Raw genomic sequence first — 24480 nt, forward strand, 5'->3', positions numbered from 1 at the left:
TACTTATTAGATTCAGAGGGAGAAAGTCTGAGCCTAACATTCAAAGCCTTCCAAGGAATGACACTATGTGATATTCCAGCGCAAGTCTCTTGTGACACTGCTGTATATTCAGATGAGACACTCTCGTTCTTCTTTTAACAAGATGACTCCTTTCTTGCCTTATATGTCTCCTAATGCTTTTCTCTTAACTTTTCTCCTTGGCCTTTTGTCTGAATCTCTCTCAGATACCCCATTCCTGTCTTATGTTTGTCTGTGGACTTATGTTGCTACTTCCTCTGTAGGTAGTAAGACTGTCGGTTGTTTAAAGAGGGAACTGTGGATAGAGCTCCCTTCTGCTGGCTCCTTTCCTGCTGCACTTTTCTAAAGCATCGGTGTTACCCATGGTCTTGCCTTATATTTGTTTCCTGTCAGTTTAGGCAAATGTTTTGGTAACTTCATCCACTTTTTTTATTTAACTTTCCTCATAATTTTCAAATCCGCATTTCCATCATTGCCTCTTCCCTAAATACAGACCTATCTATGGAGCTGCCTTTTCTCCATCTATTGCTACAGCTCCTCCTCTTTTCCTCTCTGGTACTATTGATCAATCAATTTGCTTTGTGCCAGCCACTTACACTGCTCTTTAAATTTATTCTTAGTGTTACTATCAATAAGTGTGTTAGTATTGTCCAGAATCATTTATCTTTAACTTTTGGTAGATTTCTCAGCCCTTCAAAACATAGCACATATCCTAACACTGGTAAATGATGCTAATATCAGCTCTATATTTTCTGGCTAATGTGAAACCTCAACCACTAGTTGCTCACAACGGTATTGCATTTAATAAGTTACTTCTCTTCTAATACTTTTTAATGCGCTGACATTCTTAGATGACAACATGAAGCAAAAAGTATGAATGCAATGTAATGGCTACTAATTACAGTATTTAGACTTCAGTTTAATGTAGTGTATATTACATATGCAGCTAATTATATTTACTTAACTTTATTATCAGTCACTTGTCAGCTTCTAGGATATTACTTATTCTTGTTAGAGTGTTACGCAAAATTTCATGCTTTCATTCATTAACAGGTAGTTACAAAAGATATTTGTTGAACATGTTTCTTGAACTTATAGGAAGCAATTTTGGAATAGTGGAAAGAGCAGTCTTAAAAATAATGAGAAGATATGACAATTGGTGAGTTACCAAACTTCTTTAAAGTCACCATCTCCTCCTAGAAAATGAGGGACAGTAATACCTCCACTGAACACTGAAAATGCAGAATTAAATATGGAGGCTATTAAACAACAAATGGCACCAACCAATCCGAATGGCGGCCAGCTCTGTAGAACTTCTTAGCCATACTGGTGTGTGTCACCACTGCTGACATCATAGAAATTGTATAAGAATTAAAACTAGTACATTTGGTAGCTACTTTATAACTTTTATAAATGCAACTTGTGAACAATGATCAAAAGTACCCCCACAGGAGGACAGCAAGGAGAATGCCAGCATGTATCACATTACTGGACTTATGGGACTCATGTATCATGAGGATGGCTTATGGTTGAAGTTGATGTCATTTGAAGATTCAACATCTCCTCTGTTAGAACATCACTTTTTTAAAATCAAGGAATAGGTAATATGATACAGTGGAAAGAAAATTAGAATCAGGTAGCCTTAAATTAAAATCTCTTCCTTACCATTCCCTAGCTATATTACCTGGGGCAATTTATCACCAAATTACAACTCTTAGCTTGCAGGGAAAACATAAGGAATAAATATCCCCAATGCCTAGCACATAGAGGATACTCAATAAGTCAATGATGAATGAACCCATCTTTTATTATGAAAATTTTCAAGCATATAGTATATTTTAAATTATTTTACCATAAACACCCATATACACATTATCTAAATTCTACTGTTTACATTTTACCATACTTCTTTATCACATATCTGTCTATCTATCCATTCCTCTATCCATCCATCAATCTATCTTATGTTGATACATTTTGAAGTAAAATGCAGACATCAGTATATCATTAAGCAATTTTCAAAATGTTGTATTTGTGGAATGTTGTGTTTGTCCCTATATTGATTCCAAATTCCTCCCTCATTATTTTACTGGACAGTGCCTTGGATTTATAGTTGTTTATGATAGTTGACAATTGTATACTTTTAATTGCATAATCTAAATAACAGACTAATTAAATTTTAACTTAAGTGAAAAATAATGTTAGTAAAATAACAAAAATACCCAGCATGTGAGGGCATTATGTTTTAGTCCATAGATCTTGAAAAATATTGCACTTTAAGAAAGTAAGTTGTGTGTATACGATATTTAACATCATTATTAGGAATCTAAAGCATGAAATCATTTGATATGATTGATAGTTTATAAATAAATATTTAGCAAAAACAGTATCTTTTATCACATTTCCAATATCATTTCCTTAAATATTCTTATGAAAGAGAAGAAATACTAAACATATTTTAATAAAAAAATCAATGACATAAAATTCCATATATATTTAATAAAAAATAGACAAAACCTAGAAAGATTGGCTTTCTTATGAATTAGATTAACATGAAAGAGATCAAAATGACAATGATTTCTACTTAGAACATTTTGAGAAATGTTTTGAAAGCTATGTGCTAAGAGGTTTCAATGTACTTTTATAAGTACATAGTAAAACTTTTATGATCTTGGAGAACTATTTGGGAATATTTTCTTATAATCATTATTGTTGCATGAAAAGATTATTTTTAGGTTAAACATAAAGGACACTCTGGTGAATAAAGATATAAAGAAAATAAACGTTACCTCACTTCTCCTAGCCTTATAAATAAAGCAAACCTAAATGAATATCAGTTACTGAAATTTTAATAATCATATAATGCAGTTTATCTTTCTGTATCATTTATTGTTTATCTAATTTTCATAACGATGTGTTGCCTTGTAGTAGTAAGAATGTGAGCCTAATTATTAAAGAACTCTGCCTTCAACATATAAATATGCTGTCCATTATCTGGGACAAGTTATCTAAACCCAGCCTCAGCATCCTCCTATGCAAGATGGGCATTATTAAATCTCATGGCTGTCGTAAGGATAAGAGTACATGTGCTCTTCTCAGAAAACTTGAGAATATTACATACTTCTGTTATATGTTCAAAAATATCCTAGAATTGCCAGAAAGTTATTGGTAGAGAAATAGTTGAAAGGGAATTTGTGTCGTTAGCATAAAAGCGAGAGACGGGATCAATTTACAAAAGAACACATGACCCAAAACAGATATAAGAGAAGTTCATGAAAGAGACTCAAGTGAATGACCTTCACTAGGGAGGTTCTCCAGTTCTCCAGTCTGAATGAGTGAGGAGCAAGAGTGAACACTAGTTCAATTGTGAGGATAATTATTTGGAAACTATCTTTGAGTTTATGTCCTAATCAATCCCTCCTTTCCCATGAGCTTGTGCTGAGATGGAAATAATACAATGTTTTACTCTCATGCCCACATTGTGAGTGTGGATCAAGTTCTGAGTGTCCTGAGGATTTCTAGAAATGATGGGAGCCCCTCTTCCATAAGGCAAACCTCCAGCTTATCCTCAGCCATAATGTTTCACATCCTCAAAATCATCAAAGAAACAGGCTTTCTTAAGTAGAATACATATTAACCTCTTCAGAGTGCTTAGAAAGACTTGCAGCCAATTTTTAAAAACTGACTCTTATGAACTAGAATAATTAGGGATTTTATAAAACATGAATATTATTATTTAAATAAAAACCCTAGAGCAGAATAGAAACAGCTAAAGCTGGAAACTATAGCTGAGGGATTCTCTTAAGATGCAGTGAAATAAAATATGGAAAATATAAGATGAAAGACAGATCCATGAGTCTACTGCTAGAATAACTAGCATTCAAGATGAATAGAAAGGAATAAATGAAGAAGAGAAAAATTCCCAAAAAATCTCCCAAAGCTGAATATGTACTTGAGTTTCCAGATTGGAAAAGACAACTGAGTTCTGATTAGTGAAAAATAAAATTAAATCATACCCAAAAAACTTTCAAAATCCGTGGATAAAAGAAAAATTTAAATCATCCAGAGGGGGATGACTTGTGGAATAGTGACTTGAGGACTTCAGGGAACTTGCTCTCTTTCTAAAACAATGAAAATACAGGCAAAGCAATGGAAATCAAGCATTTGTTTTCAAACATTCTAGAAATAAACCAAATTAACAAAAATGGAAAATAACCAGTCACAGAACAAACTGAAAACTGCCTCTTCAAGAGAAACTACTGGACCTCACTCAGTAAGATAATGAGGATCATATTAAAATTTTAACTTGAGGATATTCAAACCCCCTTTCCTTCTCAGATCAATGGCTTTGTAGCCAAAGTCAACAGCATTGCAGAAAATGGAGAGGTCTGACTTCATTCAGAGCAGAGTCAATAATTTGGTTGAATTTGTAACTCACTGGAAATTCTCTATTCTGAGTGTGGTAGCCATTTGACTCAGAGCTTAGCTCAGTGAGGGTGGAGGTGGCAAGGAGAAAAGAATACGGGTATCTACCAATAGGACATAACTAAAACAATGTCAAACTGTTGGCAACATCTTAACTACCTAAGGCTGAGATTTCATTTGGAGCAAACAAAAGCAGTTTGGCCTGAAATTTAAAAGAAAATCTTGGAAAACTAGACAATGATTGAGAACTTACAAAAAGCCTGACATATTTTTGGGGATCTAAAAGGATCATGCATGCTAAAGTCTGTGTGCATTGTTCAGGAAAGATCTGAGAAAGGACAGGCGCCATCACACACCCTGACTGAACTTGAAACCATGCATACGCAGTCAAAGTTAAGGTTGTCATTTAAATGGCCTGATATTGGAAGATGTGTCTTGATATGTAGATTTCCTTGGCAAAAGGTAGCAGACATCCAGGCAAGGCGTGTAATGAAATTGACCAACAGTTGGCTGACCCAGATGTTACCAAGGGGAAACTAGGTTTAAATATATAAACAAAATCTAAAAAAAAACCAAAAAGCGAAAAACCCCAAAAAACAGAGAACTTCGTGGCCACATACTACAAAATACAAAATCTATAGAAATGCTGAATAGGGAAGACAAAATCTATGAAATTAGTGCAGGGAAGTGCTAAACAAAGGAGCAGCAATAAGAAAAACATCAAAAAAAGCACCAAGAACAAACCTTGGGTGGTGGAAGAATGTGATACCAGAATTGTTAAATATATTATCTAAATGTACGGTTGTTATAATTATTGAACAATAGTTATCTAAAATGTACAGTTTCCATTAAAAACTTATGAGATATGCAGAAAAACAGAAAAGTGTGTACATAAACAGAAAAAGTACCAACCAATAGAATATGCCTCTACTGGGGCTCAGATCTTGGATTTAGTAGACAAAGAATTTAAATTAGCTAAAGTGAATATGTTCAAGTTACTAGAGGAAACCGTGTCTAAAGAATTAAAGGAAAGTATGAAAATGGTGTATTACCAAATAGAAAATAACAATAAAGATATAGAGGCTATATAAAGAATAGAAACTCCATAGTTGAAATACTTGTTATCTGAAATAAAACGTTTACTAGATGGGCTCAACAAGACTTGAGCTGGCAGAAAACAGAATCAACAATCTTGAATATATGCCAATAGAGACTATCCAGTCTAAGCAGCAGGAAAAAAAAAAGAATCATGAAAAATGAACAAAGCCTCAGGAGCCTGTGGAACACTATCAAACATACCAACATATGCATAATGAGAGTCCCAGAAGGAGAAGAAAAACAGAAAAGGGCAGAAAAAGTATTTGAAGATATAATGGTTGAAAACCTCACAAAACTGATGAAAAATATTAATCTACATATTCATTAAGCTCAATAAACTTCAAGTGAAATAAATTCAAAGAGAACTGTATCCAGACATACCATAGTCAATTTGATGAAAGTCGAAGACAAAGAGAAAATCTTGAAAGCAACAAGAGAAAATGACTTATCATATATGTGGAATCATCAATAAGATGAACAGATGATTTGTCATCAGAAACCATAGGCAGTGAGATGATATCTTTAGAGTGTTGAAAGAAAAAGACTGTCAACCAAAAATTCTATATCTAGCTAAACTCTCTTTCAAAAATTTAGAAGAACTCAGAACATTCCCAGGAAAACAAAATCTGAGAAAATTGATTACAAACAGACCTGCACTACATCACATACTAAAGGGAGTCCTTCAGGCTGCGACAAAGAGGTACTAGATGATAACTTAAGGCCACACAAAGGAATAAAGAGCTCCAGAAAAGGTAACTGCACAGATATTATGAAAAACAATATACAGACATATTTGTTCTAATTCTTTTCTTCTCCTGTCTTATAAAAGACAACTATATGAAGCAATAATTATAAAACTGTATTGATGTACTTGAATAAAGATGTGATTTGTATGACAAAAATAGTACAAAGGAATGGGGAATAAACAGAGGTATACTGCACAAACTTTCTTCTAAATAATTGAAACTGAGTTGGTATTAATAAGAACTAGATTGATTTAAGTTAGGATATTACTTGTAATCTCCATGGTAACCATTAAGAAAATAAAATTATATAGTAAAAGAAGCAAAAGGGAATTCAAATTTTAAATTAGAAAGTCTATATTTAACACAAAAGAATGCAGGAATCAAGAAACAGAGGAGCAAAAAAACCTAATAAACATAGAAACAGTGAGCAAAATGGCAGATGTAAATCCCAGTAGTTAGATTATATGCAAAGAGATTAATGTCTCAGTTTAAGGCAGATTTTGACAGAATGAATAAAAAAATTATTCAACTATTTTCTGTTTATAAGAGACTCAATTTAAATTCAGAAACACAAATAGATGGAAAGTAAAAGGATGGAAAAATGATATGCCGTATAAGCGGTAAATAAAACAGAACTGAAGTGGCTACACTAAGATCAGACAAAATAGACTTTCAGACAATAATCATTACTTGAGAAAAAGAAGGATGTTTTATAGCGATCAAAGGGTGAATCTGTCAGAAAAACAGAGCAATTATAAATATATATGCACCTAACAATATTACTGTAAACACATGAAGCAGAAGCACACAGAATTGAAGGGAGATATAGACAATTTAGCAATAACAGTTGGAAACTTTAATACTCCATTTACAATTATGGATAGAAAAACTGGGAAGAAGATAAATGAGTAAAGAGAAGACTTGCAAAATGCAAGAAAAGAGCTAGTTTGAATAGATCCCTATAGGAAACTCCACCCAACAACAGCAGAACCCACATTTTTCTCAAGCACACATAGAACATTCTTCAGGATAGACCATATGCAATGTCATACAAAAGCCTCAATAAATTCCAAAGGATTGAAATCATACAAAATATATTCTCCATCAAATGAGATTAAATTAGAATAAACAACAGAACAGAATTTTGGAAATTTGTAAATACAATTGATTGTTGTTATTCTTGATAGTTATGTTCTGTAAAGTCATCATGAACACTGAATCATCAAATACTGAACCATTGCTCTGAGGGCAAACACAGGTTTCCCTGTTAGGTTCCTGCAAGCCTCTGGTCACAACATTTTTATCAACTAATTAACACAAAACTTTACTTTATGTGTGTCTTTGTTAAAGACAACTTATTTAATATTATTGTTGATTCATTAACATTGAACTCATGGCCAACAGAACTATATAACTCACGCCCAAACAAAGCTTATCTAACACACGTATCTTCTCCGTAAGGCATATCATGATGTTCTTGCACTTAGGAACCCATAGTGCACTTCAGCACTATGCTTGGGGGACTTTTTAAACAGCACGATCACCGGTACAAAAATGTGAAAAACTTGACACTAAATAGACTGCAGAAAAGGCACTCTTTTGTACATACTTTATAGTATGAGAATTGAAATAAGAAGAGTGTCACCTTATGTGACTGGAAAGTGCATGTTGGGTGACCAAAATTTTTCACTGCTTTGCACATATCCACATAGGAAAAAACCTCCTACATAATCAGTGGGTCAAAGGTAAAATCACAAGAGAATTTAGAAAATATTGTGAGGTAAATGTAAACAAAACAACATATTAAAATTTATAGAATGTGGATAGAGTAGTTATTAAGGAAAATTTATGCCTATAATGTGTATATTAACAAAGAAAAAAGATCTCAAATCAACATCCTAAATTTCTATATCAAGAAACTAGATAAAGAATACTAAATTAAAATCAAAGCAAGCAGAAGTAAAGAAATAATGAAGATTAGAGAAGAAAGAAATGAAATAGGGGAAAAACAATGGAAAATATACAAAAGTTGCTTCTTTGAAAGATCAACAAAACTAAACATTTTAGCAAATCTGATGAAGAAAAAAAGAAAAGACTCAGCTAAAATTATGAATGAAAGAGAAAACATCATTACTGATGTAATAGATTAAAAAAGGTAAAAAAAGAATACAGCGAACAACTTTATGCCAACAAATTAGGTAACTTAGATGAAAGGATGAAATTTATAGAAAGACATAAACTACTAAAAATGACTATAGGATAAACAGAAAATGCATGAGATCTATTAAAAGTAGAGATTGAGTCAATAATTTAAGAACTTCCCATTAAAAAATGGGTTCACTAGTGAACAAAATACCAGCAAACAGAATCCAGCAATATTTAAAAAGAATTATAAAACATGACCCAGTGGGATTTATTCCAAGAATGCATGATTGGTTTAACAACCCCACGACAACGTTGTCTGCTCTCACTACTCCTGTTAAACATTCTACTGGATCTTCCAGCCAGGACAATTAGGCAATAAAAAGAAATAAAACTCTCTCTATTCACACATGCTATGATCTTGCATGTTGAAAATAATAAGGAATCATCTAAAATATTATTTTAACTAATAATGTTAGCAATGTTGCAGTATATAAGATCACTACACATATATTAATTACATTTCTATATGCTAGCAATGAACAATTTTCAAATGAAATTAAGAAAATAATTCTATTTGCAATAATATTTAAATGAAAAAAGTTAAGAAAATATCTAACAAAAGAAATACAAAATTTGTCAAAATTTGTATACTAACAAACATAACATTCTTATTAGAAATTAAGAAGATTTTCATAAAGGGAAAGATGTCCTATATTCATTAATCAGAAGACAATATTGTGAAAAAGGCAATTTCTCCCTAAATTGAACAACAGATTCGATAAAAACCCTTTCAAAATGCCAGCTGCTTTTATTGCAGAAATTGACAAGCTGATCCTAAACTTATATGAAAATGCAAGGGATTCAGAATAGCCAAAGTAGTCTTCAGAAAGAGCAAAATTGGAGAACTTACACTTCTCGATTTCTTTCTTTTTTTTTTTTTTTGGTGAGGAAGATCAGCCCTGCGCTAACATCCATGCTAATCCTCCTCTTTTTGCTGAGGAAGACCGGCTCTGAGCTAACATCTATTGCCAATCCTCCTCCTATTTCTCCCCCAAAGCTCCAGTAGGTAATTGTATGTCATAGTTGCACGTCCTGCTGGTTGCTGTATGTGGGACATGGCCTCAGCATGGCTGGAGAAGCAGTGTGTCGGTGTGCGCCCGGGATCTGAACCTGGGCCGCCAGTAGTGGAGCGCACGCACCTAACCGCTAAGCCGTGGGGCCGGCCCATCAATTTCTAAACTTATTACAAAGCTATGGCAATCCAGACAGAGTATTGATTATTCTAGCAGAAAGATAGGCATACAGATGAATGAAATAGAATTGACAAACCCTCACGTTTGTGGTGAATTGATTTTGGACAAGGCTGCCAAGACAATTCAATGAAGAAAAAATAATCTTTTCAATAAACAGTGCTTCAGCAACTGGATATTCTCATGCAAAAGGATGATCTTGAAACCTTACATCAAACTATACAAAAAATTAACACAAAATAGAACTTAGAACTAAATGTAAAAGCTGAAACTAAAAGAGCTCTTACAAGAAAATATGGGATTATATCTTTGTGATTTTGGATTAGGCAATGGTTTCATGCGTAGAATACCAAAACACAAGTGTGTGCTGTGTGTGTGTATGTGTATGCATGATGTACGTGTGTGTATGCATATGTGTGTATATATTTTTTACTTCATCAAAATTAAAAAACTTTTATGTGTCAAAAGACACCCTCAAAAACTGCAAACATTACCTACAAAATGGGAGAAAATATTGTTTCCTAATTCTGTAACTATTACTCTTAAACTTATGTTCTGTGTATTTTAATGTGGTAAGAACACAGACTGGGAAAATATTGGCATTTTTCCTTCAAAATAACATGCTTATGGAAAATTGCATTTGAAATACTCATTAATATATTGATTTTAACAAAAATAAACCTCTATTTTTTTCCACAAGACCACTGTCATAAATGGTGCCTAATCAACATTTTTATTTATCTGAATGTCTCCGCTTTTGCATAGCAAGAAGTGATAGTGTAAAAAGACACTGCTAGGGATTTTAGATAGGAAAGATCTTTATTCTCAGACTGAAGGTAATAGAGCACTTTATTTTCTCACGTTTATTATTATAAAACTATAACCACAAATTTCATATAGTTATTACTAAAACTCTTTTAGTGTGGAATATAAATTCACAGGAAGCTGTAAAGACAGTACAGAGCTGTTCCCTCTACCCCTCATCCAGTTTCCTCCAATGGTTGTATCTCACGTCATTATAGTGGAATTTGACATTGGTGCAATATGTGTATAGTTCTGTGTCATTTTATTGAGTGTTTAAATTTGTGTAACCATTTCCACAATCAAGATACAGAATTATCTTCCTCATACTGCCCCTTCATAGTCACCCACCAACCCCTCAGCCCCCACCTTCCTAATCCTTGGCAACCACTAAACTTTTTCATTTCTAATTTTGAGAATATTGTACAAATTAAATCATACAGTATGTGACATTTTAAGATTGACTTTTTTCAATCAGCATAGTGCCCTTGAGATCCATCCAAATTGTTATGTATATCAGTAGTCTGCTCCTTTTTATTGCTCAGTAATATTCCATGATATGGGTGTACCACATTTTGTTTAACCATTTACCTGGTGCATTTAATTGTTTCCAGTGTTTAGCTATTGCAAATAAAGCTGCTATGAATAATAGTCTGCAGGTTTTTGTGTGGACATGGGATATCATTGCTCTGGGATAAATGCCCAGGAGTGCAGTTGCTTAGTGGCATGGGAAATGTTTACTTTTAAAGAAAATACCAAGTTGTTTTTCAAAGTGGCTGGACGCTTTTACAATTCCACCAGCAACGTATGAGAGATCCAGTTTCTCTACATCCTCAACAACATTTGGAATTGTCACCACTTTTTATTTTAGCTGTCCTCATCATAGTCTTGATTTGCATTTCCCTAATGGCCAACAAATGAAGAACAACTCTTTATGTGTTTATTTTCTATCCACACGTTCCCTTTGGTGAAATGTCTCTTCCTGTTTTTCGTCCTTTTTCTTTTTTTTATAATTTTATTTATTTATTTTTTTCCCCAAAGCCCCAGTGGATAGTTGTACATCGTAGTTGCACATCCTTCTAGTTGCTGTATGTGGGACGCGGCCCCAGCATGGCCCGACAAGCGGTGCGTCGGTGCGCGCCCGGGATCCAAACCCGGGCCGCCAGCAGCGGAGCACGCACACTTAACCGCTAAGCCACGGGGCCGGCCCTCGTCCTTTTTCTAATTGTATTGTTTGATTTGTTTTACTATTGAGTTTTATGAGTTCTTTATGTATTCTGTGTATGAGGCTTTGTTAGATATGTTCTTTGCAAATATTTTCTTCCAGTTTCTAGCTTATCTTTCATCTTAACAGTATCTTGCAGAGAAATTTTTTAATTTTTCGGGAACCCAATTTATCAATTATTTCTTTTATAGATTGTGCTTTTGATGTCATATCAAGAACTCTTCAACAAGCCTCAGGTCCCAAAGATTTTTTGCTATGATACTTTCAAAAGTTCTACAGGCTTGCTGTTTACATTTAATATGACACATCTAAGTTCATTTTTTCTGAAATTTGTGAGGTATAGGTCAATGTTCACTGTTTTGCCCATGGATATACAACTACTCCAACATCATTTGTTATAAAGACTATTCTTCCTGTATTGAATTGCTTTTGCAGCTTTGCCAAACATCAGTTGGTCACTTGCGTGGTGCTATTTCAGGATTCATCTGTATATCTCTCTGTTTGCCAATATCATACATTATTGATTACATTAACTGTATAATAATACTTGAAATGAAGATGAATGGTTCCTTCTACATTATTCTTATCTTTCAGAATTTCTTTAGCTATTCTAGTTTCTTTGCCTTTCCATAGATGTTTTAGAATGACCTTGTCTATATCTATGAGTAATATCATTGGCACTTTGATGGGGATGGCATAAAACATATATCAATTTGAGAAGAATTGACATCTTTACTATGTTGATTTCTTGAAGCAATGAAAATAGAATATTTTTCTATTTCCTTAGAACTTTTTGATTTATATCTTCTACATTGTGTAGTTTTCATCATACGAGTCCTATGCATTTTTTGTTAGATTTACATTTAGGTATATCATTCCTTTTTTTTGAGATAATGTAAATGGAATTTTCTTTCAAAATTTTGTTTTCCACATATTTATGCCACTATATAGAAATATAATTGATGTTATATATTTATATTGCATCCTGAAACCTTTATAAATATACCTATTAGTTCTAGGGTTTTTGTTTTCAAGATTCTTTGGGTTCATCTACATAGATCATCTCAACATATGCAAATAAGGACAGATATATACATATTTTTTCAGATCTGTATCACTTTACTTTCATTTTCTTGTCTATTGTGCTGGCCATAAGTTTAAATACTATATTGAATACTGACAGTGAGTGTGGACATTCTTCATTCATTCCTTATTTTAGGGGAAAGCATTTAGTCTTATACCATTGAATATGATGTTAGTTTTAGAGCTTTAACAGTTTTTTTCTCAGGTTAAATCAATTCTCTTCTATTTCTATTTTTCTGAAAGTTTTTATTATGAATGGGTATCGGTAAATATGACCATGTAATTTTCTCATTTAGCTTGTTAGTATGGTGAAATGTATAAATTCATTTTCAAATATTGAACCAGTTTTGCATTCTTAGGATAAACCCTACTTAATAGTGATGTGTGATGCTTTATACATATTGCTGAATTTTATTTGTCAAAATTTTGTTAAGTATTTTTGCTTTTACATCCCTGAGAGAAATTAGTTTGTAGATTTTTTTTTTATCTTTTTCTTCTTGGTACTATCCATGCCTGGTTTTGGAATCAGGATAAAACCAGCTTTATAAAATGAGTTGATAATGTTCTCTCTTCTTCTGTTTTCTGGAAGAGATTGTATAGAATTGTTGTTGATTCTTCTTTAAATGTTTAGTAGAGTTCTCTAGTGAAACCATCTGGGCCAGGAGATTTCATTTTTGGGATATTTTTAAATTATGAATTCAATTTAATAGAAAGCTATTCAAATTATTTACTTCTTATCAGATGAGTTGTGGTAATTTTTACTTTTCAAGGTATTGGTCAATTTTGTCTAAGTTGTCAAATTTATATGTGTAGACTTTTTTGTAGTATTTCCATATTGTCACCGAAATCAGCATATTCTGTAATGATATCCTTATTTCATTACTGATATCAGTAATTAGTGCCTTCTCTCTATTTTTCTACGTTAGTCTTGCTAGAGATTTTTCAAAGAAACAAGATTATTTTCCCATTGATTTTCTCTATTGAGTTTCATAATCAGTTTAATAAATTCTGCTCTTATCTTTATTATTTGCTTCTTTTTGGTTGCTTTGGTTTTATATTGCTCTTCTTTTTCTAATTTCACAGGTGGAATTTTAGATTGTTGATTTGAAGCTTTCTTGTTTCTATCATAAGCATTTAGTGCTAGAATTTCTTTCTTAGCACTGCATTTACTGCATCCCATGTATTTTGATATGTTGTATTTCTATTTTCATTCAATTCAATGTGATTTTAATTTCCTTTAAGGCTTCCTCTTTGACAGATGGATTTTTTAAGAAGTATGATGCTTAATTTCCAAGTTTTCGGGGATTTTTCTGTTACACTTCTAGAATTTATTTCTTGGCTGATCCAGTTGTTCAGAGAACATACTCTGTATGATTTCACTTTTTTTTTTTTTTGACTGGTGACATTTTCTTTATGGCCCTGGATATGATCTCATTACAACTTGGAAAGAGTAGAAGTCTAAGCTTTTTACTAGGCCCTTGCTGGTGGGAGTGGGAGGGTGTCACAGTTCTTCTGTAGCGTTTGGCTAAAACAAAGTAATCAGTGTATGCAAGTCTTCTGCCTTTCCAGACTGCCCGTTTTCAGGTCGTATGGCTACAGACAGTAAACTTCTCTTGGGTTTTGTGTTTTTTGTCTGCACTCATTGGTGTTTCTGGGTTCCCAGTCTCTCCACTGTCTTGTTTGGGATATATGATGCACAAAGAAAAACCCAGAGAACTCACTATGATGTTGTTCCTCACGTGCTGGGGTCTCCAGATCCCTAGCCTGTCGGCCTTCTTCTCGCCCTCTGTGTGCTTGTTTTACATAATGATGTCCAGGGATTTTTTAATGATACTTGTGGGGAGGAATAGGGAAAAGTACCTCTACTTCATCATCCCAAAAGTAGAACTATATTTATTTTTAAAGTACTATTAATGCCACTTCTAAAAGAAAAATAATTGACATAGTAAGTCTTATTTTTGGTTTCTCACCTTCCATAACCCCAATGAAATACTGATAGAAGTATAACAAAAATTTGGCAATGAAAGTTTAATTATGGACATGGCTCCTGTTATTATAGCTGAACATAATTTGGTAGAAAGGTTTCTGCACAGGTAGGGACCTAGTTATACAGATCTATTTTGTGAAATAATTTGTCCACAATGTAATTTCTGGTTCCACTTTATTTTTACTGCAAATCTGACTCAATAAAAGAATAGATTTCAGATGATTAAAAAGTATGAAAGAATTTTAATTGTTTAAAAGAATTTAATTTAATTTAACATTTAAACTTTTATTTTCAGCTTCAGTTTTAAATCTAAAATAAATTTAAATTGCTGTTGGATTATGAGTTGCAATAATAGATTCTATTTGGAGAGATTGTAAACCCAGAACACTGTGTTCAGACGGCGGCCACTTCCTGGTTACAGCAAGTTGTTTGTCTCCTCTTGTCTCACTCCATCAGTTATCATCCAACAGAACATTTTTAATCCTGGAAGCATTAAATATTATCCACTTGTCAAAGTTAACTTTTGCATTTCTTGCTTTGATCCCTCTGGACCAGACTTTATATAGGTAAGCAGTAAGTAACCTATGAATGATGTCTAAAAATGTTGATATTAAGATAGTTTTTCATGATATTTCAAGGTTTTACTAAGTAGTTTATGACACCCATTATTTTGTACTTTGCTTATTGCTGATTTGGTGATAATAATTGAGAACAATTTCACTAGGCTTTATATACCTTATAAAGGTATAGAAGGATATCAATTGTCATTTAATTGTAAAGCTTTCACCAGACATATTATGAATGAAATATTTCAGTGCTTAAGATCTACTTATCAAGTCTGGGCTTGTTTTAAAGGGATTTAAGACTATATTTCACATATATTTCTATAGAAAATAAAACACTCTATTTGGGTAGAAAAAGTAATAGTTACCACATTGCCTTTATGTGTCCTCATTCCAAACCTATTGATGGCAGAAGAATATACCCATTTATTAACAATTAATGTATCAAGTTGTTGAAATTGTTTATGAAAGTTCTTTGAGAGATTTTACTTATCTGCCATCATTATGTTCTCCCATATATCAAAGAATTAAAGCAGAATGGAGAGTAATTTGCAATTCTTGGAAAGTTCTGGGATAGAATATATTTAACGAAATGCTAGATTTCAAAATCCCATCTTGATATAATGTATTTCTGAAGTTAAGACTGCTATTAGTAAAAACTATAACCTAGTGGAAATAAATTAGTAAAAAGTAGAGAAATGTTTTTCTCATCAAAATTAAAAGAAGAGGTGAGCCAACCACTGAGCATGTGCCTGTGGACTAGCCACACAGCCGCCTGTGTGCCTGCTGCCAGCCACTCCCCAGCCCCTGCTACTGCGTGCCTCAGGCCCCACCCCACCTGCCCGGGCACACTTGCTGCTGCGCACAGAGATGTCATTGAGGACCCCAACAGCCTTTGCAGACGCTGCGGACTCTTACAGTTTTTGCCACTCAGGGCCACATAGTTGTGGACATGGATCCCAGGTGCCTGAGCTGACATGCCACAGCCCACCTCCCCCCACTGCCACATGCTCCTGCACTTCATGCCCCGTGCACCGCTAGACTTGGCAAAACAGCCCACTCCCACACACTCCCCAGGGTGCCCCCTATTCTCTCTCCCCCTTTCCCAGGTGAAGACTCTTCATTACTGAAGCCAATCCATAAAGTCTGAATAGCTGACTGCTTCTTCAAATGGACAGAATCCAACGCAAGGAAACAAAGAACAGCAGAAATCAGGAAAATATGACACTACCAAAGGAACAGAACAAAATTCCAGTAATCAACACCAAAGAAATGGATAGCCACCGATTCCCGATGAAGAATTCCAAATAATCATTCTAAAGAATCTCAGTGAGCTACAAGAGAATACAGATAAACAATTAAATGAAATCAGGAAAACAATACTGTACTTATACCAGACACTATAGACTTTAAGTCAAAAACTGAACCTAGAAACAAAGAAAGGCATTATATAAGATAAAGGGTCAGTTCAACAGGAAGCTATAACAGTTATAAACCTATAAACAAATATTGGCAGATCTGAAGGGAGAAATTGAAAGCAATACAATAATAGTAGACGTCTATGCTCTACTTTCAGTACAGAATAGAACATTCAGGCAAAAAATCAATAAGGAAACAGCTGACTTGAACAACATTATAGACCAAACGAACCTAACAGACATATGCAGGATATTCCATCTAATGGCAGCAAAATACAGATTCTTCTCAAGTGCACAGAACATTCTCCAGGATAGATCACATGTTAGATCACAACACAAGTCTTAACAAAATTAAGAAGTTTGAAATTATACCGAGTATCTTCTCAGACCACACTGGAAGGAAACCAGAAATAAATGACAGACAGGAAACAGAATAATTTATAAATATGTGGAAACTAAAGAGCAAACTTTTGAAAAACCATTGGGTAAAAGAGGAAATCAAAAGGGAATTTAAAAAATACTTGAGGCAAACGAAAATGAAAATACAACTTACCAAAACTTACAGGAGGCAGTTAAAGCAATACTAAAAGGAAAGTCCCACATTAAAAAAGAAGAAAGATCTCAATTAAATAACTTAACTTTACAACTAAAAGAACTATAAAAAAATAACAGACCAACCCAAAATAGCAGAAGGAAGCAACTAATAAAGATTAGGGCATAAATAAATGAAATAGAGAACAAATAAACAATAGAAAAAATCAATAAAACTAAGAGCTGTCTTTTTGAAAAGAAAAAAGTTGAAAAACTTGGAAATAGATTGAGAAAAAAAAAGTGAAGGCTCAAATAAATAAAATTAGAAATGAGGAGACATTACAAGGGACACAGAAATAAAAAGGAGAGTAAGGGACTATTATGAACAATTATACATCAATACATTGGATAACCTAGAAGAAATGGGTAAATTCTTAGCAACATAAAACCTATGAAGACTGAATCAAAAAGAAAGAGAAAATCTGAAAAGACCAATAACAAACAAGGAGATTGAATCAGTAATCAAAAACCTCCTAACAAAGAAAAGCCCAGGACCAGAAGGCTACATGAATGAATTCTAACAAACATTCAAAGAAGAACTAATACCAACCTTTCTTAAACTCCTTTAGAAAATAGAAGAGGGAACACTCCCCAAATCATTTTATGAGGCCAGCATCACCTGGATTCCAAAGCTATACAGAGACACACAAGAAAGAAAACTACAGGCCAATAACCCTGATAAAAATCAATGCAAAAATTCTCATTGAAATACTAACAAATTGAATTCAACAGCACATTGAAATGATCATACACCACTACTATGTGGCATTTATTCCTGGGATACAAGGATGGTTCAACATGCAAAAATCAATCAATGTGATATAACACATTAAGGGAATAAAAGTTAAAAACTCCATGATCATCTCAGTGGATGCAGAAAAGCATTTTACAAAATTCTTCATCCTTTCATGATAAAAATTCTCAACAAACTACGTACAGAAGGAACATACCTCACCATAATAAGGCTATTTGAAAAGCCCACAGCTAACATCATAATGAATGGGGAATAACTGAAAATGTTTCTCCTAACATCTGGAACAAAGCAAAGATGCCCACTCTCATCACTACTATTCAACATCTGTTCTACCCAAGGCAATTAGTCAAGAAAAAGAAATAAAAGACATCCTGATTGGAAGAAAAGAAGTAAGATTATCTCTGGTTGCAGATGACATGATCATATACATATAGAAAACCCCAAAGACTCCACAAAAAATTGTTAGAAATAATAAACACGTTCAGTAAAGTTGCAAGATACAAAATCAACACATAAAACTCAGTGATGTCACTGTACACTAACATGAACTATCTGAAGGGAAATTAAGAAAACAATCCCATTCACAATAGCAACAAAAAGAAAATTTTTCTTAGGAATTAACTCAAACAAAGAGGTGAAAGATTTGTACACTGAAGTTTATAAAATATTGACAAAGGAAATTTTAAAAGACACAAGTAAATGGAAAGACATCCCATGTCCATGATGGAAGAATTAGTATTGTTAAAATATCCATACTACCCAAAGCAATCTATAGATTCAACCCAATACCTATCAAAATCATAATGATGTTTTTTACAGAAATAAAACAAAAGTTCTAAATTCATATAGAACCACAAAAACACCCCAAGTAGCCAAAGCAATCTTGAGCAAGAAGAATAAAGCTGGAGGCATCACTTTTCCTAACTTCAAATTATATTACAAAACTATAGTAATCAAAACAGTATGGTACTGGCATAAAAATAGACATTTAGACAATGGAACAGAATAGACACCCCAGAAATAAACTCATACATTAAAGGTCAACTGATCATTGACAAGGGTTCCAAGAACACAATGAAAGGACAGGCTCTTTGACAAATGATGCTGGGAAAACCGAATATCTACATGCAAAAGAGTGAAACTAGACCTCTGTCCCACACTATACATAAAAATCAACTCAAAATGGATTAAAGACTTAAATGTAAGACCTGAAACCATAAAACTTCTAGAAGAAAACATAGGGAAAAACCCTCTTGACATTGGTCTTGGCAATAATTTTTTGGATATGACACCAAAAGCATAGGCAGCAAAAGAAAAATAGACAAGTTGGACTACCTCAACCTAAGAAGCTTCTGCACAACAAAGAAAATAATAAAAAAATGAAAAGGCAACCTATGGAATGGGAAAAATATTTTCATACCATATATACAATAATGAGTTAATATCCAAAATATATAAGGAACTCATACAACTCAATACAAAAAGTACAAATAACTCAATTAAAAAATGGGCAAAGGACCTAATTAGAGACACTTTTCAGAAGCAGAAATTTAAATGGCTAAGAAAAGGTGCTAAACATCACTAATTATCAAGAAAATGCAAATCAAAACCACAATATCATCTCACATCTATTAGGATGGCTATTATAAAGAAGACAGAAAATAACAATATTGGCAAGGATATAGAGAAAAGAGAATCTTCGTACGCTGCTGGTGGGATGTAAATTGGTATAGCCATTATGGAAAACAGTATGGACGTTCCTCAAAAAATTAAATAGAATTATAAAAATGTCCAGCAATCTCATTTCTGGGTATATTTCCAAATGAAACAAAGTCAGCATCATGATGAGATATCTGTACTCTCATATTCATTGCAGCATTATTCACAATAGCCAAGATATGGAAACAACATAAATGTCCATCAGTGGATGAACAGATAAAGAAAATGTGGACTATGTAAACAATGGGATATTATTCAACCTTAAAAAAGAGGAACATCCTGCCATTTGTGACAACATGGGTGGAGCTGGAGGACATGATGCTAAGTGAAATAAGCAAGACACAGAAAGATAAATACTGCATGATCTCACTTATAGGTGGCATCTAAAATAGTCAACCTTATAGAAACAGAGAGTAGAATGGTGATTACCAGGGGCCGGGGGGGAGGGAGAAATGGGGTGATGTTGGTCAAAGGGTATAAAGTTTCACTTCTACAAGATGAGTAGAGGTCTCATCGTAGTGTGGTGCGTAGTGTGGTGCGTAATGTGGTGACGATAGTTAACAATAATGTATTGTATACCTGCAATTTGCAAAGATGATAGATCTTAAATAAAATCTCCCCCCCCATACTATAGTAGCTATATAGAGGTCATATGTTAATTAGCTTGATTGTAATACTCTTTTCACAATGTATACATATATCAAAACATCAAGTTGTACCCCTTAAATATATACAATTTTTATATGTCAAAATTATCACAATAAAACAAATAAAAGAAAAGGTGAGCTAGCATTTGAAAAAGGAGTTAGAAAAAGTGGTTCAAAACAGAGGCTGTTAACAATGCTTCTTTTCTTTTGAAAATGATTTAAAAAGTGATAAAATGGTTTAGAGAGTAGACTTAGATCTTGCCATATGTGATAATAAGTAGATAATTTCTAATAAAACATGCTTTATTTTAATAATACATATGTACATTCCCAGTTACAAGGCAAATACATTATAACCAGAGCTTATTTAACAAGAAATATGATTTGAGTGAACATGATTCCTTGAGTTGCTATATGTATTACAAGATTAAAAGTTCTAAATAAAATTTAAATTTTAGTTGTGGAAAAAGTCTCAGAAATACTGAAGAAAGTCATGTGGATTTACACGAGAGTTAGGGGAACTTTGTTTTCTTTATTGTTTTATGGCTGTATAAGAACAATGTCATAATACAAAAGCCTATTATACTTTTTTCTCTGAAAGCAGAAACTCATTAATTCTCACTTTATTACTCAAAAAGCTCAATAAATTTCCCATCTGTTTTCCAAAGCCTCATTAAACTTCTCAGAACTTTCCTAGAACAGGGGAATGGCTGCCAATTGAAGTCATGAGCAATATTCTAGTTATTTGACGATTTACAGAAAATCTTATTTTATTGCAATTGGGAACTTTAAAAAAGTGGTTTTTATATGATATTACTATAGCCACTAGTATATCAAGGATTACTAACATATTTTCATAGTTGTCCATAACTAAATTTTCTAGGTAAAAAAATATATATATATATTTTCTTTACTACTGCTAACATTTTATTTTCATCTTTGTGTATATGTATTTTTTAAATTATAATTTGGTATAGTACGGCCAGGCAATCCCCCAACTTCAAAACAGGCTGTCTTCTAAAAGCATTGTTGTAGCTTTATTCTTTGAAGTTCATGACAGCTCCCCCCATGGAAACACTGCTAAAATATTTCCTAATCTAGTGTACACAGCATATTGATCCTAAATTGCTGGATTTGAGATCTGGAATCCATGGTAGTGCTTTTTGCACAGTACAATAAAGGAAGGAACAATAAAACTGTTTTTCTGTTGAGTAGAACAGTACAGAGTTTGGAAATAATTTTAAATAGAGTTCCAACTCTATTTAAGGCTTCTTCCCCAAAATCTTTTCCCACCTCCAGTCTCCACAGTCTCAGAGACTCCATGCTGCATATATTATGGTTTAGTAAGACATGAATCAGAAATGGAGGATTGACTTTCAGTAATGCCACTCTCTAGCTAATCTCTATAAATCTCCCTTTTCTTGTTATAAATTGTGAATAAAAGTGCCCTCCTTAAAAGATTGCTCAAGGGACAAAATGTTCTATGGTTTGAGGGTAGGGATTGAATATATGACACAATGGATGGAACATTTTGTATGCTCAGTATATGTCTGTCAAAGATCCCCACTAAAGAATTCATGATGTGTTATAGTTTGCATTTTGGTGGAGAATGACTGGTAATCTAAATGAATCGAAACAGGAATTCATTCTCATAAATGAGGAATTTATGAGAGGGATTCTTATAAATCCTTATAAATTCCTTATAAATGAGGAATTCTCATAAATTCATTCAAGTCTCATAAATGAGGAAGTTGAAACAACTGGGCAGGCATTTGGGATGAAGGATCCCCCTCTGCATCAAAAATGAAGGATCATCTTCCTATCTATCCTGCTCTTTGCAATTTCTGACTCTGTTTGGCACATGGAAACAAAGAGTTTTTAAATTTTAAGACCTTTTCCCTCTCACTACAAACTGTCCAGAGCGCTAGCTGTTTAGATTACGGAGAAGAAAAGACAGGATAGGTGGGGGCGCCTGCTTCACTGTGCAGGTCGGGCGTCAATCAGTGCTTGGTGGTGCTTCACGCTGTCAAAGAAACTAAGCCGCTGGAAATAAATCAGGGGAAAAATTGAAGTCAATTCGCGTGTGTGTGCATGTGTGTGTGTGTGTGTGTGTGTGTGTGTGATTTACATACTGCTTGTCTTATCTGAGATTCTACTTAAAGTTATTGATTGGATTAGGAGAAGGCATCTGTGATGAAGGAGACACTGGACAGCATGTGTCTTTACTTTGAAAGAGCTTCTCCACCAGGGGGAATCGCTGGGGATTCTGAACCAGCTTTACTTCTCACTGAGCATTTTTTCTCCTTGTACATAATTTATTTTTCAAGTCTCTTATTTTCTCCATATGATATTGAATTCTATTTACCCATGAATGTTAAGAGTCCAAAACATTCTTTTTTAACTTGGTAAACTATAAAACTTAAATTGGCATCTCTTAGGTAAAGCAAATATATTAACTGCCTCGAACATGTCCATGGTGTAATGTGTTTTTTTTGACAAGAATCACCATTTACCTATAGAAGAAATGTAATTATATTTTTTATTTAATTGATATAAGTAAAAATATTTTGAAAATTAGAATTTTAGGACTAAAGATACACTTGAAAACATTTTCCAAGAAAGTAAAGTAATTTAAAATACAGGGTATAGTGACAAGGTATTCTGTTATCTTCTCTTAATAAAGAAATAGTAGCAAAAATTACAATGATCATGAAAGCACTTGAAAATGGAAAAAATAAACTGAATTTTGACCTAAAAAATTATTTGATTATGAAAACAACTGCCATAGAATTGTTCTGAAGCTGTACATATTAGAGTCTTTTGCCTTTACATTGGGATTAACTGTTTAAATTTAGGTCTAACCATGCTCCAGGTGAGTTTCTTAACTGCAACAGTCGTGTCTCCTTCAAATTTATGGTTCCAGGTATCCAGTAATTGGCTGGCACATTACCATTCCTAATTAATATTAGAAAAATGGTATAAACATGATATTAACATATATATGTTTCTTATTTTCTTTAAATTAACTTAAAGGAATTACACAAGACTATTAAACAAGATTACATTATATCAAGATCATAGAAGTACTTAAGAGACTTTGAAAATAAAGAGCTTAGTATAAATTAAATGAGTTTCTATTTTTATTTACCAAGCCTTGTAATGGAAGTCAGGAGATAGAGGTAAATAATAAACCCATAATCCTAACCACAAAGAGATACAGGCTGTTGTTCTTGGGAACCCATAATGTAGATGAAGAGAGTAAAATGGAAGAATCCACAAACAATAAGGTGGAATCTGGTCTATGCCTGTAAACATCACAAAGCAAATGAATTGATATTTATTGACCACAGAAATTTTGCAAATCACTGTATCTTAAGGCATTTTAAGAAATCAAATGTGAATGTGGGTTGGGCTTCCAGAATGGCACAATAAGGTCTTCTGAAATTGTATTTCTCTGGAAAAGCAATGAGAAAACAGTCAAAATTATCAGAGTTAACTTTTTCATAACTCTGGAAATTAACCAAATGTTTGCAATAAATGTAGAACATTTATTAAAAACAAAACAAACAGGTAAATTATGATAAGAACAGAGAGGTTTGTGGCATTTTAATTTGCCCTATTCCTATCACCCTCTCCGGAGCTCCATTATCATCTTGAAAATGAGCAGCCTAGAAAATATGTTAGCTATGAAAACCAGCAGTCCAGAAGCCACAAATTACAAAAAGTTGTAATTGTTTGATCTGGCAGCTCCTTGGATAGTCCATTTGCAGTGCTTGTAATTACCTGACATGAATCAGACCTTGTTCATTGGAAAAAACCCTACCCCATGGTATTTGTTGAAAACAATTAGCAGCAGTTTAAGATTATAGCTATCTGAATCGGTGATACCAGTGGTGGCAAACAGGAAGCTAGAGAAAAACTTAAAAAGATCTGAGGAACGAGATATCCATAAGGGTCTTTGAAAAACTCCGATACATTCCTGAGAACCTAGAAGGACTCATGGGCATGCA

General features: G+C 33.4%; 1 protein-coding gene across 1 annotated transcript in view; it reads left to right on the forward strand.

Annotated features, from left to right (window-relative positions):
* SNTG1 (syntrophin gamma 1) overlaps nt 1-24480 on the forward strand; it is a 388392-nt gene that overhangs the window by 346999 nt on the left and 16913 nt on the right. The gene's annotated exons all lie outside the window — the stretch shown is intronic.

This window comes from Diceros bicornis, chromosome 33 (assembly GCF_020826845.1).
Source record: "Diceros bicornis minor isolate mBicDic1 chromosome 33, mDicBic1.mat.cur, whole genome shotgun sequence".
Taxonomy (NCBI): domain Eukaryota; kingdom Metazoa; phylum Chordata; class Mammalia; order Perissodactyla; family Rhinocerotidae; genus Diceros; species Diceros bicornis.